Here is a 15,029-nt window from a genome sequence, read left to right on the forward strand (position 1 = left end):
AGAAATACATATCTGGACAATCCCCCCCTCCATGTATCTGTCTTGTGTATGTGGTTCTGATGTGGTATATATTGTGCCACCTCCATGATTACAAGCATGACAGTCCAGAAACTAGCAATGTAGAGAAGTGATTCTCTTTACTTTATTGTTATTTAGTGGTCAGCTTGTTTTTTGCCAACTCATCTCCCATCCAGAGATTTTATCCATACCAAATTCCTGGGTGTTTAATTGTTTTGAGATCAAAATAATGGGGTTCCACAATTTTCGACTGAACCCTTTAAATCTCCCTTTTTTTTTTCAGGTAAACTTTTGCTGATGTCATCACACACAGGGCACATGCAATTACATCGTCAGACTGCCAGCCTGTCAGAATTTCACTGAGGGCTGGAGTGAGTGTGTACTAACTGTCTAGTTCCATACAGCAAAGTGTAGGGGTGAGAGGTGAAACGCATGCTACTGTTTTTTGCCATTTGCAAGCAGAGTTTGCAGTCCAGTCTCTCGGGCTCTACTCCTGTCCACAGTACGTTTACTGGTTTTCTGCCATTTCCATTCACAGAGAGTCCGCACTGTGCATGCTGTGGCAAGGAGAGTTTGTTGTTGCTGCTGATCTGGGTGTGTCTGTGTTATGTTTACTAGTTCCACAAAAGTCCAGAGATCGCTGTATATTGCTTGTTAATTGTCTCTGTTCTGAAGTGCTATTCTGCTGATTTAAGTGCCATTTGCAAGGTGGTCCCTACTGATCTAGCTCTGAAGTGCAAGTTGGTTCTGCTGGTTTGTGTGCGTGCGTGTGTATGTGTCGGTGTATGTCCCAGTTAGGTATTACTGGTGGTTACAGGTACTCAGACTCAAACCCTGTACCTTAGGTACAAGGAATAACAGCATACATTCTCTAGCAATACCACCACTTGTAATTCAAGAAGTTAAGTCCAAAGTTTCACAGAATGTTGGTCTCATACTTGCGGTCTGTTCCTCTTATGATTTGTGGTTTCCTGGCAAGTCAGTGAGAATTGAATTCACTAAGTAATGATAGCCATTTAAGTTTCAGTGTTCCTAACTTTCAGGAAATGCATTGGTAACATAAGACATTTTATTCTAGCAACTTTTCTAACATTATACAAGCAATGTTTAAAATATGTCTCTGGTTTTGAGCCTTTGTCCCCCCCAAATAAATTTTGGCTTTTTCCAGATTTCTTGTGCTGCATAGTTCTTCAGAGGGAGAGAAGTTTAGTTCTCCTTATGCCAAGTCTGTTTGTATTTGTTGTTAGTAGCTCAACAGATAGAATATTCGCTTTTGATGCAGAAGGCTGTGGGTTCTATTCCCACAGTATGTAGATGGATTGCTGATACTGTACTGTGTTGTACTTTTAAAGGAGGTAGACACTGCAGTCCTGAGAATGTCCTCTTTGGCGGTGATACCTCTATGAACCTGTTATCAGTTTGCCATCCATTACTTATTGTAATATTACTAGCTTACCATTTTTAATGTAACATAGGCACTTTATTCCTCAAGGGCAACAGGCACTTTATTTATAGATGAAGCAATGAAATATAAAGTTATTTGCTAGCAGCAACAACTTCATTAGTTACATATCTCTTTAATGTGAATTATTTAGATGAATTTTACTTCTGCAGAGATTGTGCATATTTACTGATACTGGTGGATTGTAGAAGTTTGAGTAGACTTTTATGATGGAAATGTTCTGAACTGGGCAGGTTTGTCATTACTGATTCATGCATTTTGCTTCATTGCTTACTGGAAAATGTTCAAAACAATAGATTTAAAACTCGCTCTAACAAGTGTGCTGTATTATGCAAGGAATACAATTTACTTCTGGTTCGAACCTTGGCTGGGGTGCCTTCTGTGTGGAGTCTGCATGTCCTCCCTGTGGTTGCGTGGGTTTCCTCTGGGTGCTCCGGTTTCCTCCCACATCCCAAAAACATGCTGTAGGTGAATTGGACACTCTAAATTGGCCCTAGGCATGAGTGTGTGAATGTGTGTGCCTTCTGTGGAAGGTTGGGCAACTCAACACCGTAAAACTCCACTGCCAATCATGAGTAGACAGGTGATCCGCTGTGGCGACCCCTAACCGGGAAAAGCTGAAAGAAGGAAGGAAGGAAAGTGTATCAAAGAACACATGAATGTTTCGTGTGCAAGGGGCCTGTGATTTGAAAACAGCCCAAAAGTAATCTTTATCTGCCACTGACCATATGCATTTTCTTTGAATGAGGGTTTCAACGCTGTTTCAATGAATGTGAGTTTCAAGGGCAGAGAAGTTTTAATGCTAAGTCTGTTTTCATCGTGAGAATATATTGCTTTGTTTAACAGATGTCTATTAGTGTTCATGCTATAAAATGTAAAATAAAAGATTTAAATGAAATCCAAATAATCATTGTAGAAGTAAAGCAATATGCATATTACAGTATTTATGGTAAATGAGGTGAAACAGCCAAGTAATGGGATATTGGAATGGCTGCAGGGGGGGAGGGCTGTGTATGGGAGGACTCCATTCGACCATGATTTTCTGACTAATTTACATATAATCATTCGGTATCTGTATCAGCATTAACAGTTTCTTTGGTGAGAGCCATCCAGGTAAGTATTAAGGTTTTATTACCTTGCTCAAATGCAGACAATCAACTTGTCTTATACTGTACTGCTCACTGAATGGCTCTCCTGCCCAATGCCAAAAGCCATTCGGATTGCCAGCTTCAGTATTCACAGCTGAGGACTGAGATCACGTCAGAGCCTACTCTGCTCACTGAATGGTTCACAATGGCCCAGAGCACTAAAAAACTCCCAGCCTGTCCATATATGTGAAAAGAAGCTTTGAGTAATACAGACAGCCAGGAATTTCTATTTTAAGCCATAATTGTGATCTGTGACCTATATCATTATGGCAGCCACTTTGCAGTCCTCCTGACAGTGCCTGCTACTGGGATGCATTTTCATCTGCTGCCCTTCCTTTGAGTAAGAGTGCCAACTTATTATGAACCCTATCATCAAGGATACGTGCATGTATCTTTCCACCAAAAAACACAATCTGCTAAATAAACCCTGCTCTCCTGAAACATAGTCAGGGATTTATTTCACTATGCCAATAGAGCTGGTTTTAAATGCTTTATTTTAAAACAAGTATAAACAGATAGCTAAATGTCATTGTATTATTTTATATGCTTGCCTTTATATATGCCATGTAAGAGAAAAGAAAACTAACAGGAGAATGCTACTGAAAGTAACCAAGTTGTGTCCTTCTAATACAATTTAACAAAACTGATAAACCTATAACACTGGGTCATCAGAAGAAAGTTATATAATGGCATAAAAGAAAGCAAAATAGATTAATGCATAAGAGTATCCAAAATGAGAAAACAAATGCAAGGAAATTTCCAGCCTGCTACAATTCCGAAAACAGTAGCATACAAGACGTAAGCTCATAGTAGAATAACTGGATAGCTAGAGTTCATAGCTATGCTCAGACCTACAATATAACATAAGGTATCATTTAACTGTATTTTGCTATACACAGCAGAAGAGCAAATATATAATATATATATATATATATATATACACACACACACACACACAAAACTCTGGACCCTAGAAAAACACATAGGAAATCTCTCTCTCTCTCTCTCTCTAAATACATATATATATATATATATATATATATATTTGGTTCATAGGTCGGTACTAGGCTATTGGCCCTAGGGCCTATATAAGCCTAGCCAAAAAGTTACCCTAGCTTTCGTCAACCAAGAAAATAATTTTTCTGTGCCCCTATCAAGAAGAGCCACAGAAGTGATCCCCAGGGTGAATTTCCTATCTCTCATCCAATCATCAAGATTTTTCTTGAAGAGTGCTAATAAGGAGCTTTGTTTGATACAGATAGGAAGTTTGTTCCAGAGTATGGGAAGTCTCTGGGATAGGAATCAATCCCTCCAGTATGTTCTGTTTATTGTGGTGACAAGGTTTAGGTCCCTAGAGTGTGTAGCTCAGAGGGATTGGGATTTCTTTAAGTGGAGCATGTCCAACAGCTCTGGGTTTGACATAGCTTTTTATGTTAGGCAGAGATTGGTAGGCGATATGCGATGGAGTAAAGCTGGAGTTTTTTTGAGACGGTCTGTGTACGGCATCTGTTTGAGGCCGGTAATCCTCTTTGTGAGGTATTTCTGCGGCCTTTCCAGTTATTGTAGATGTCTTGTGAGGTACATACCAAAAGGGGTGATGTATTCTATAATGGGTCTAATGAGTGATGAGTAGAGGGGAACAATGACCTCTTTTTTCCTGGATGAGAAACCTTTTGTGATGAAGTGTGCCACGTAGAAGGATTTCCTGCCTACTGTGGCGATGTGATTATCAAAAGAGAGACTACTGTCCACCTGTGTCCCAAGGTCTCTTATCACACTTTCAGTGTTAAGTAGACTACTGCCTATGTGGTAGTTCATGGGTACAGAGTTTTTACCAAAAGGGATGACAATGCACTTTTTGGCACTGAGCTTGAGGCCATGGCTTTGACACCAGGCATCTGTCTCAGTGAGACCCTTTTGTAGGATGTCCACAACGTTAGGAGTTTCAATTATGGCTCCTAGTTTGCAGTCATCTGTGAACTTCATTAGCCAAAGACCTTCTGTGTTAGCCTGCACTTCAGAGAAGTAGATACCAAACAGAAGAGGATCCAGGACTGAACCGTGTGGTACTCCACTTGTCGCTTGTCACTGGTCTGAAGTCAGATTTGAAGTCTGCTACTTTCACAGTGTCCATTCTGTCAGTGAGCCGGCTGACAACCCATCTTGTGACATAGGGATTTATATGTAGTTTAGTGAGTTTATCTATAATTCCAGAGTGGGGGATGGTGTTGAAAGCCTTGACGAGATCTAGATAGGCTGTGTGAACCACTTTACCCTCATCTGTGGCTTTGGTGACCACTTCAAAGAAGTCTATCATGTTTGGGAGGCTTGATCTGCCTTTTACAAACCCGAACTGGTTGGGGTCCACAGTTTGGAGATTACCAATGTCATTGTTTATAAGTTCCATGATGATATGTTCCATAGCCTTGCAGACCAGGCTTGTCAGGCTAATGGGGCAGTAGTTCCCAGGGTCTGTGGTGGCTCCCCCTTTGTGGAGTGGAATAACCGTCACTGTGCACCATATCCTCATATGTAACTGTCCCTGACATTATCAGAATTATGTACAGTTTGATTCTGCAACAGTATGCAGAATCAGGATACAAGTGATAAGCAGGAAGACGGAGAAACTACATTTCAAAGACAGAGCCATCAAAACATAGCATCAAATGAATTGTAAGAAACAATAACACAGACACAAATAAATAAAGATCATGAGGAAGAGATCACCACATGCCTTAGACAGACCCAAATGAAAATGCAGAAAACTGAAGAATAGCAATGTGTATGTTAAGCATAGAAGATAAATGGTGAATACGTTAACGTGCTACATACTCAGGCCATATGCAAAACTGTACAAATTTAAGAAAAGAGTATATGCATATATTATAAATAGAGTACTATGTATTCAACTATGTTTTGAAGAACAGCTCATTGTAAAAGGAGGAACAAAAAAAAACAAAATGTCATGTAAATGAGGAAAAAGAATCCACGTTTTGAATTATAACCCAACAAGGAAAGTCGGATTAGAATAGACAGTAATATAAGCAATAAACGCAGAAGACAAAGAAAAATATATGATGGAAAAATATGGTGTATCTGTAAGACAGATACCTGTAAGATGCAGCATGTTGCTATTAGGAATAAATATTAAACACTTTTAACCTGTTTGCTATGAATGCCATTATAAAACATATTAAGGCTGTTGAGATACACAAGTCAGAAGGTCTAAAAGAATTACTGACAGACTTGCACAATATGATTTATATAGGCAAGTATATAACAAAGATTTATTTTTAGCGATTATACAATATTCCCTGTAAGTCATTCTGCTTTGCGCAAATCCTTACCTGCAGTACAGCCATCTTGTTGAGACCAGCTGCAATAATTAAGGTCTTCTCTCATGCACAAGGTACAAGATTTGATCCTGAAATCTGGCCAGTGCCTCATGGAGACTGCATGTTCTTCCTGTGTCTCTGAGGGCATGCCCCCCCCCCAAAAAAAAAACAAAAAAAACCCCCAAAAAAGAACAGGCTGAGTGTTTCCACCTCAAACTCACCCAAGAATGAAGTTGCGGTCAGCAGCAGAGAGTCTAGATGTAGACCTATAAGGGAAAAATTGTGCAGACCAAACATGTCAGGTATCAACTGTGGTGAGCACTATCCTTAATACAGAAGAACACAGACAACAGACCACATGCCATGTCAGAGTTAGCCTCTCAACAGTATAAAACATGTCTCTAGGTGATCCAGTCGTATTGAATAATGTTGCCAAAAATGGACATGGGTATTTGTCGGTTATAAATAGGTTGAGGACCCAGCCTACTTTTGACCTACACCAGGGACCTATGCAACCAAAGGAGGGATCTGCGTTCCCCTATATCCAGCATGTGCCTTCCCCTAAACTCAGAGCACTGAGTCAATAAGTTAATGGTCAGAGGGAGTCTAGTTGCCCAGCCTGGGTTACCTGGGATAGCAATGCTGAGCAAAAGCTGGATGTAAAATCAATCAACCTGCCAAACATGAGCTAAGAATTGCTGCAATCAGTGTAGGTTCACTTTTAGGATGCAGCATGGAAGTGGATGACATGATAATAAGGAGGAGGCTGACATCATGTGTATCTAAGAGCCAGGATGGAAGGGCAGTGCAGCAAAGCCACTTGGCTTTGGATCCACAGTCTACTACTCAGGAGAAGGACATACTAGATATGGTTTGGGAATTACAGTGTGAGAGAGACTTCAGAAGGCAATGAGGGATGTCATCAGGATTAGTGACAGACTGAAGGTAATCAGACTCCAGTTTAAGGAAAGGGCACTATTCATGATCTCAGCCTACGCCCCACAGCAGGGTGATGACAATGATCAAGAGAGTGCATTCAGGCAGCAAATGCAGGACACACACATCGGGACAGACAAAACAAGATAGGAGGATTACCTGGGTCCACTTAGGTGGAGCAAAAGACAAATAATTAGAGGTCATTCTAGACTTCTGTCTGGAGAATCACTTGATGGTGATTAACACATGGTTCAGCAGCACAGAAAGTCACAGGACTACATACAAGAGTGGCTGACATGCAATTCCTAGTAAGAAAAGGGCACTGGGTTAGAATCAGTGACTTCAAAGTCATTCTCAGTGAAAAAAATTATTTAACATCATAAACCCCTGGTTCCCACAATCAGTGGAAGAGAAGGCTCTAATGTTAACTGAGACCAGGCTGAAGATCTGGAAGATGAACAGATAGAAAGTGTAAGAGTTAAAGGAAATCATCAGTCCTCTAGCACCTCAGGAAAAAGAGGAAATAAAAGAGTTGGAGAAAAATGGCATTGCCTCAAAATGGCATTTGCAAGGGCAATAGAACAGGCATGGAAACAGGGTACATTAGAAACGTTGGTGGTGGTAGGCAAAAGTCCAAGAAGTTATCAAAAGAATGGAGGAGTACAGGGAAAAGTGGGAGATAGAAAAGACTGACAAGACTATGTGGGAATACTGGTTGGCTAAGAAAGCATTGCAATAGCAAAGAACAAGACCATCAGAAGCACTCTACTTGCCTCTGGAAAGTGACTCAGTTGATGGCACAAAGAAACACTATCAGGCCACAAAGCAAAGGCAGTAAGATAAAGAATATAGTCAGAGACTCTTCATGAGGAATGACAGTGACAACCTGCTCACCAGTCCCAAGGATATAAAAGAAGGATGGAAGGAGCACTTCCGGAAGCTTCTAAATGAAGAAAACCCCACAGAATCTGCACTGCCCTAGATACAGCTTATGATGAAAGATGATGAGAAGCCCACCTTAGAAGAAGAATAGCACTAAGGAAAATGAAGTCAGGAAAAGCAGACGAATCAGATAAGGTCATATAAGATATGATCAAAATGTTGGGTGAGACAGGAGAAAAATGGCTACCAGGAGTTCTCATGGCAGTATGGGAAAGGAAGTGCATCCCAGATGGCGGGAGAATAAGTATACTAGTGCCGCTATATAAGAACAAAGCGGGCATCTACAGCTGTGGGCAGTGCAGAGGCATCAATCTCCTGTCAAAATGGGTGAATGTTCTAGACAGGGTGACTGATAAATATGCAGAGTAAGAGCGGTGGGTACTGTTGTTGGTTATAGAGGGAAACACTTTTGCCTGAAAATTTTTCCTTAGTAGTTTATTGGTGCTCCATCTGTGAATTCTAGTGATTTTCCATTACTGACAGGTGATGCAGTCAGGAAAGATCATGTGGTACCAACACAGATCCTACCCACTAGCCTTTCATATTTTTTGTCCTCTTCACCTATCCTTTACTTTACCTGTTTCTCTCCCTGTTTTCTGACCACATCAACTTACCTAGCATTATGGATGGACAATTTCCTACAATTTCTCCAGGCAACTTGGTCAACATTGGCATCCTGAGGCAATGTAGCAATTCCCTCATGTACACTGGCAACCCACTTCTTCTAATCATCATAAATCCGTTATGTCAGAGATGCACCTACGTATATCAAGAACCTAGAATCTAGGCTCTCCCACTCACTAGTCATTCCATCTGATACTATGCAGGCTGTCAGCATGCACACCTCACCTCCTGCACCTACCAAACCAACAACATATAAACCTACATATGCAGAGGTCCTTATAAGAAGTATACCTAAACATCACAGACCTCCAAACACAAACACAAGCACACTTTACATAATAAATCCTCTGCAGAACATAGTACACTTAATATATCATACACCAGTGTCTCACCATTTAGGACCTTAAGGCATAACAAAAAAACAAACATCTTAGTCACAGGCAACTCAGTTGTGAGACACACAGATGTCCCTCTCACTAGGTTGGGTAATGAAAAGGTCATGGTCACTTGTTTGTCAGGTACCAGGATCTGCCTCAAGTCTCCTAACAACAGGCACTGTTATGAATCTGTCATAATCCATGTTAGTGAGAAAGACTTGAGATATACCTCACTGAACTATATGAAGAGAGACATGACTGAGCTCTTGGATTATGTGTCTCAGGCAGGTATGTCCCTAGCATTTTACCTTCACCTAAGAAGATGCCGCAGTACAAACAAAAAATGATTGACTTCAACAACTGGCTTAGTTTCTGCTGTCATTCAATGGGGATCTTGTATCTATCAGCCTGGCATGACATGGTCGACAGAACTCGATGCTTTGTCATAGATGATCTTCATCTGTCACCCCTGGGATTTCAGTCACTGACAATGCTGCATGGTTAGCCATTCCCATAGTGCCTTTTTTTAGTCAATGTCACAAGAACAAAATTCCTGACGTAAAAATTCCCTCTAAATCAACCTCAAGGTTATGCAGCTAAACGCTAGGAGTCTAAACCAGAAAATGCACTCTCTGAAAGATGCTGACATTTGTGCAATCACTGAGACTTGGTCTAAGGCTGCTGAGAGCACTCCATCTATACCAGGTTACATTTCCTTCCACACATTCAGACCACAAAAGTAAGGTGTGAGAACTGAAGGAGGTGGTGTATCAGTATTCATTAAAGATAAATACACCTCTAGATTGGTTAAACAGCATGATTCCCTTGAATTACTTCAGGTGCAATTGACTGTAGGTAAAACCCCTTTTCATGTCATTGCTAGATATACAGTTGGACCCCTTCCATGAATCAGGACATCCACTCAGCCTACTTGGATATACTTGAGTCAATCAAAACACTACCAAACACCCTGGCTTTGGGTGACTTTAATTACCCATCCACAGACTACATGTTCTAACTCACTTGCCCAAACGTTCCTGGAATTCGTTAACTCCAATGCCCTGGACCAGCTGGTTGACACACCCACAAGGGGCTCAAACATCTTGGACCTGGTGCTCACCAACATGGGAAATGGCTGCACCACCCCAAAAGTGTGGCCATCCCTGATGAGATCTGACCACAAATCAGTCTCGCTAGAAATAATGATAATACAAGACCCCCCCCAGGAATTAGCATCACCCTTGAGCATGGTTCTCAAGCACAGCCTAAGCAATGGCTTCATCTCAGCAGAATGGAAAAACACTACCGTCATCCATTTGCACAAAAGGGGTGCATCCACAGACCCTGGGAACTATTGACCCATTAGCCTGACCAGCCTTATCTGCAAGGTCATGGAATGAATCCTCATGGATGTTAATGACAAAGATACAGAAAATTGCCAAATGCTCAACTCCACCCAGTTTGGCTTTGTCAGTGGGAGTGCATGCCTGTTAAACTTGATGGACTTCTTTGAGACAGTCACCAAAGCCCTACATGAGGGCAAATCTGTGCATATGGCCTACCTAGACTTATCCAAGGCCTTCGACACAATCCCCCACTCAGGCATCATTGATAAACTCACCCAGCTGGGAATCAATCCATATATTGTCATGTGGGTTGCAAACTGGCTCACTGATAGAACTCATACAGTCAAAATAGTGGACTCCACTTCTAGTAGACCCATAACCATGTGCTCTTCCACAGGGTTCGTTTCTGGTACCACTGCTGTTCAGAATCTACTTTTCTGAAGCACAGGCTAAAACTAAAGGACTGTGGTTGACAAAGTTTGCTGATGACTGCAAACTGGGAGCAATTACTGAAATCCCTGGTGATTACAACATCCTGCAAGAAGGTCTTATGCAGACTAATGACTGTTGCCAAACTCATGGTCTTAAATTTAATGCAAAAAAATGCATTATCATCACCTTCAGCAAGGGTGATATTCCTGCAAACTACCACATCAACAGCAATAACCTAAAGCACACAGTCAGGGGTGAGAGATCTAGGCACACAGGATGGCAGCAACCTTAACTTCAATCACCATGTTTCCACAGTGGTAAGAAGGGCATTTTATGTTGCTCATCTGATAAGTAACGGCATTGCCTCCAGGAAATAAAAGAGATTATAACCCCCATGTACTCTTCCCTCATCAGGGCAGTAATAGAGTACAACACTCCCTTTGGTATGTTCCTTTCCAAACACCTGCAGCAAATGGAGAGAGTACAAAGGCTCCTTACAAAGAAAAGTCAGGGTCTTCATGATCTGTCTTATGCAGACAGACTGAATTCATTGCAGACAGACTGAATTCATTGTCACCTTACTCTTTGTCATACAGATTGCTCAGAGGCAACCTGTGCCTTACATATACAGCAGTCTCTGACCCAGCATTAATGGAAATGCTGTGCATTCGCAAGTCAAGTGGCACACGGGCCACTCACTCAAAGGAGCTTAACCTGGCACATGACATCAACAGAACTTGCTGAAGAGGCAAATTTGTCTCACAGATGTTGCCCCACCTTTGGAACAAGCTTCTTATTCATGTTGAACAAAGCCTCTTAGTTGGCCCTATTTAAGCGCACTTTGGACAATTGGATGGGTAACTGAAAATTCACCCCATGGGTTCCACAAGTGTCCCTCTTGGACAGGGGCAATAGGTGCTGATTTTAGTGTCTGCTTGAACCAGAGACCCTTGGGAACACAGGCTGAACTTGACTAGGCTTGTTAAAGCCCTGGGGCCATTAACCTAGTAACCTCCTATGGTCCTATAAGATGGGGAATGAGCAGTTCATTATGCAAACAATAGATCCTACATTTGCAGTGAGACAGACAGTTAAGAAGAGATGAAGAAAAAGTCCAAATGGGCATTTCCAGACTTGCAAAGCAAACAAAAGTCGTGTGTGTGTGTGTGTGTGTGTGTGTGTGTGTGTGTGTGTGTGTGTGTGTGTGTGTGTGTGCGCGCGGCGCGCGTGTGTATGATGTGCATTTATGTTTATGCATCCTTTGAATCCCTGCTCAACATGTGCACAGTTTGATCTGTTATTATAAATCTGAACTGTCTAGAAGACAGAATCTTGGTCTTTTTTACAGTGTCTGGTTTGAGCAACATTACTTCCAGAGGTGTGCTGACTTTTCTTAAACTAACTAAGCTCTGACCCTCTTCCATAAAAATCACATTAAGAATGGTGTGTGAAACCGATCGATCATAAATTTATGATTTACAATGAAGTCATACCACAACTTGCTAGGCATACCTTCACTAAATTTATCAGAAGTCCATTGGTGCTTGATTTTTTACTTGATGCAGAGCTAGTAATAATGGTCACAGCAACATTAATCATAAAGTAAAAAGTTACCTGAAATACAGTACTAGGGTCTTCATTCAGGTTCACCCTTGTAACAACTCTTCCAGTACTCTGTTCCACATCGAAAATGCTGGCACTATAAGGAAACAGGGCTGTATCCACTTTATATCTGATGATGTTTGCTGGGGAGCCCTGCAAGGTAACATAAATTATTTATTCCCAGAAATGTAGTGACGCAGTCTACTTTACAAAATTATCTATGGGATTTCTTCACACACTGCATATTAAAAGGGAACATGTTCATCATACAGAAAATGAGACTCTGAAGCAGCACATTTTAATGTACTGTTGTATGCATATGATTTATATTACTGTATTACTTTATAAACTGCCAGTGATGCATATCAAATAAAATATACACAAAAAATCACACGGAGTTCTATTTCACTAATAAAAAAAAAAAAAAAATCCGCAATCCAGCTTATTGTGATCACATGTGGATATCGCAGAGCTGTAGAATAACAGCATGCCAGAATGTGCATTGGCAAGATAGTGCCCGTGGTGAAATGTGAATTAGAATGTTAATTAAACTTATAGCTGCACCTGAGTTTCAGACAAAATTTTAACAAACAGAAAACCCTCTGACAGAATAAATTAAAACGTAACTTTTATTTACATATTAAATTCTCAGATGTCTCCAAAAACTTAATGAAGGAACCTTATAAAATCTAAAACAGCCATTTAATACTTCACATCTCTTGCAAACTAAAGACCTATAAACAGACCTTGTAATGGGTGAAACAGAGATTTTTTTAGTTGTGGTAAACTATAACTGCAAAGGTATCCTACAGTTTGCCAGTAATATGAATTTGGTTTCAAATTCAGAAATAATAATTTGCATTCCTTTTTATCTTATTACAGCTGAGTGACAAATCCAGGTGCTTCTGGATTTCCATCCTATTAATGCCTCTTGGCATCAAATATTGCTTCTTCATATTTGCATTAATAATTCCAAAACCAATGCTGTATACAAAGTACTGAAACATTTCATCTTAAATCTTACATAATGGCAAACACAACTGCATTTATATTTCACCTCTGTCTAGTGCAGGTAGAGAGAGATTATCTGTTGCTCATACAATATTTATATATATTGCCATACATTTCATATATTTCTAAATATCTCAACAACCAAGTAGCACAGACATAGCTGCTTTGCCTTATACAAAAGCTCTCAGGCAGAAGAGCAACATGCTGCTTACAGTATTTGTGTACCTTGTGTGGTTGCTAAGATATTGTGAGTTATTCACAAAATATTACAAGCTTAATAGTTATTATGTTTACTGTAACTTATAAACCCCATTTTAAGATCTAGAACCTAAAGAATACTACCACTATAAAAGTCGTTTGTGCTGAAGAGTTTACCATTTACACTTCTTTAATAACCGCTATAGCTACAGAGATTCATCTAGTCATAGATTGTTATTAGGCTGGTAATCCCCGGGGGGCCTTTCTAAACCTAGCCACGTTTTCCTGAAAGAATAATGATGTCCTGTATCTTGCCAGGTCCAGTAAAAATATCCTATTTTCCATCCATTGGTCTAGATTGTGCTTAAACTGGTTAATAGATGAACTCAGCTTTGCATGGATGGCAAGCCTGTTCCATAGGAGGGGCAGTCTGTGGGACACATCTCTCTCTCTCCAGCATGTTCTGTTGAAGTAATTGACAAAATTCAGGTCCCTAGGCCTTGTATTGCTGGTACTCTTTGACTTACAAATATGTAGGAGATTCATAAGTGTTGGGTTTGTAGATACCTTGTAAGCCAGGCATAGATCACCCCACAGCAATCTATAGGACACTGAGTTGAGAGAGAGGGCTTTAAGGTGCTCTGCATAAGGCAGGTTTGTTACACCTTGTATTCTTTTTCTGAGGAACCTCAGAGGTTGATCTAGTTGCTGCATATGCCTGATAGGGTACAAACCAAACAGAGAATTATACTCTATGATTGGTCTGATAAAGGTGGATTACAATGGGGTAATGACCTCTTTGGACCTAGATGCCATGGCCTTACTTATACGTTGCACAGCATAAGAGGATTTCCTCACCAGTGTGACCACATGGTGATAAAATATTAGTCTACTGTCTACCTCTGCACCCAGATCCCTAACCACTGGGTTGATCTTTAGGGGTATTTTATTAACATGGTAATTAGCAGGGATGGTTGACTTCTCAAAGGGTACAATTATGCAGTTCTTTGCACTTGGTTTAAGACCATGGCTTTGGCACCATTCTTTAGACAAAGACATACCTTCTTGAAGAATGCTAGTGTCTGCAGGGGAGTTGATAATAACCCCCAGCTTACAATCTGCAAACTTAGTCAGCCAATAACCTTCAGCACTTGTTTTCATTTCAGAGAAATAGATGTCTAAAAGGAATGGGTCTAGTACAAAGCTCTTGGGGACTACACTAGTAACTGGCCTATTGGTGAAGGTGGCCTCACCTATTTTGACCTTCTGGGTCCTATCATTAAATCAGTTGGCTATCAACCAGGTGACAAAAGGGACCAGATATGTCATGTTCCTTGCTATTTATTAAACATCCAAGGATGTTACTGGGGCCCTTCAGTCAATTAAGTGGTTTTGGCCTTGGAAAATGCATTGATGACCTGTCCCCTAATAATGTTGGGTGGATTGTGGGGAATGAACATTTCTTTGACAACACGAGGGTGTAATTTCTTTCTAACAAAAAGCTTATGCTCCTTCCATTGGAAGTTGCGGTGCAAACTTCCAGACCTCCACTGAAAGGAATGAGAACCTGCCTTCAGAATGGCTCCACCTAATATTTA

Source organism: Protopterus annectens, chromosome 14.part0 (genome assembly GCF_019279795.1).
Source record: "Protopterus annectens isolate FY-2018-M chromosome 14.part0, PAN1.0, whole genome shotgun sequence".
NCBI lineage: Eukaryota > Metazoa > Chordata > Ceratodontiformes > Protopteridae > Protopterus > Protopterus annectens.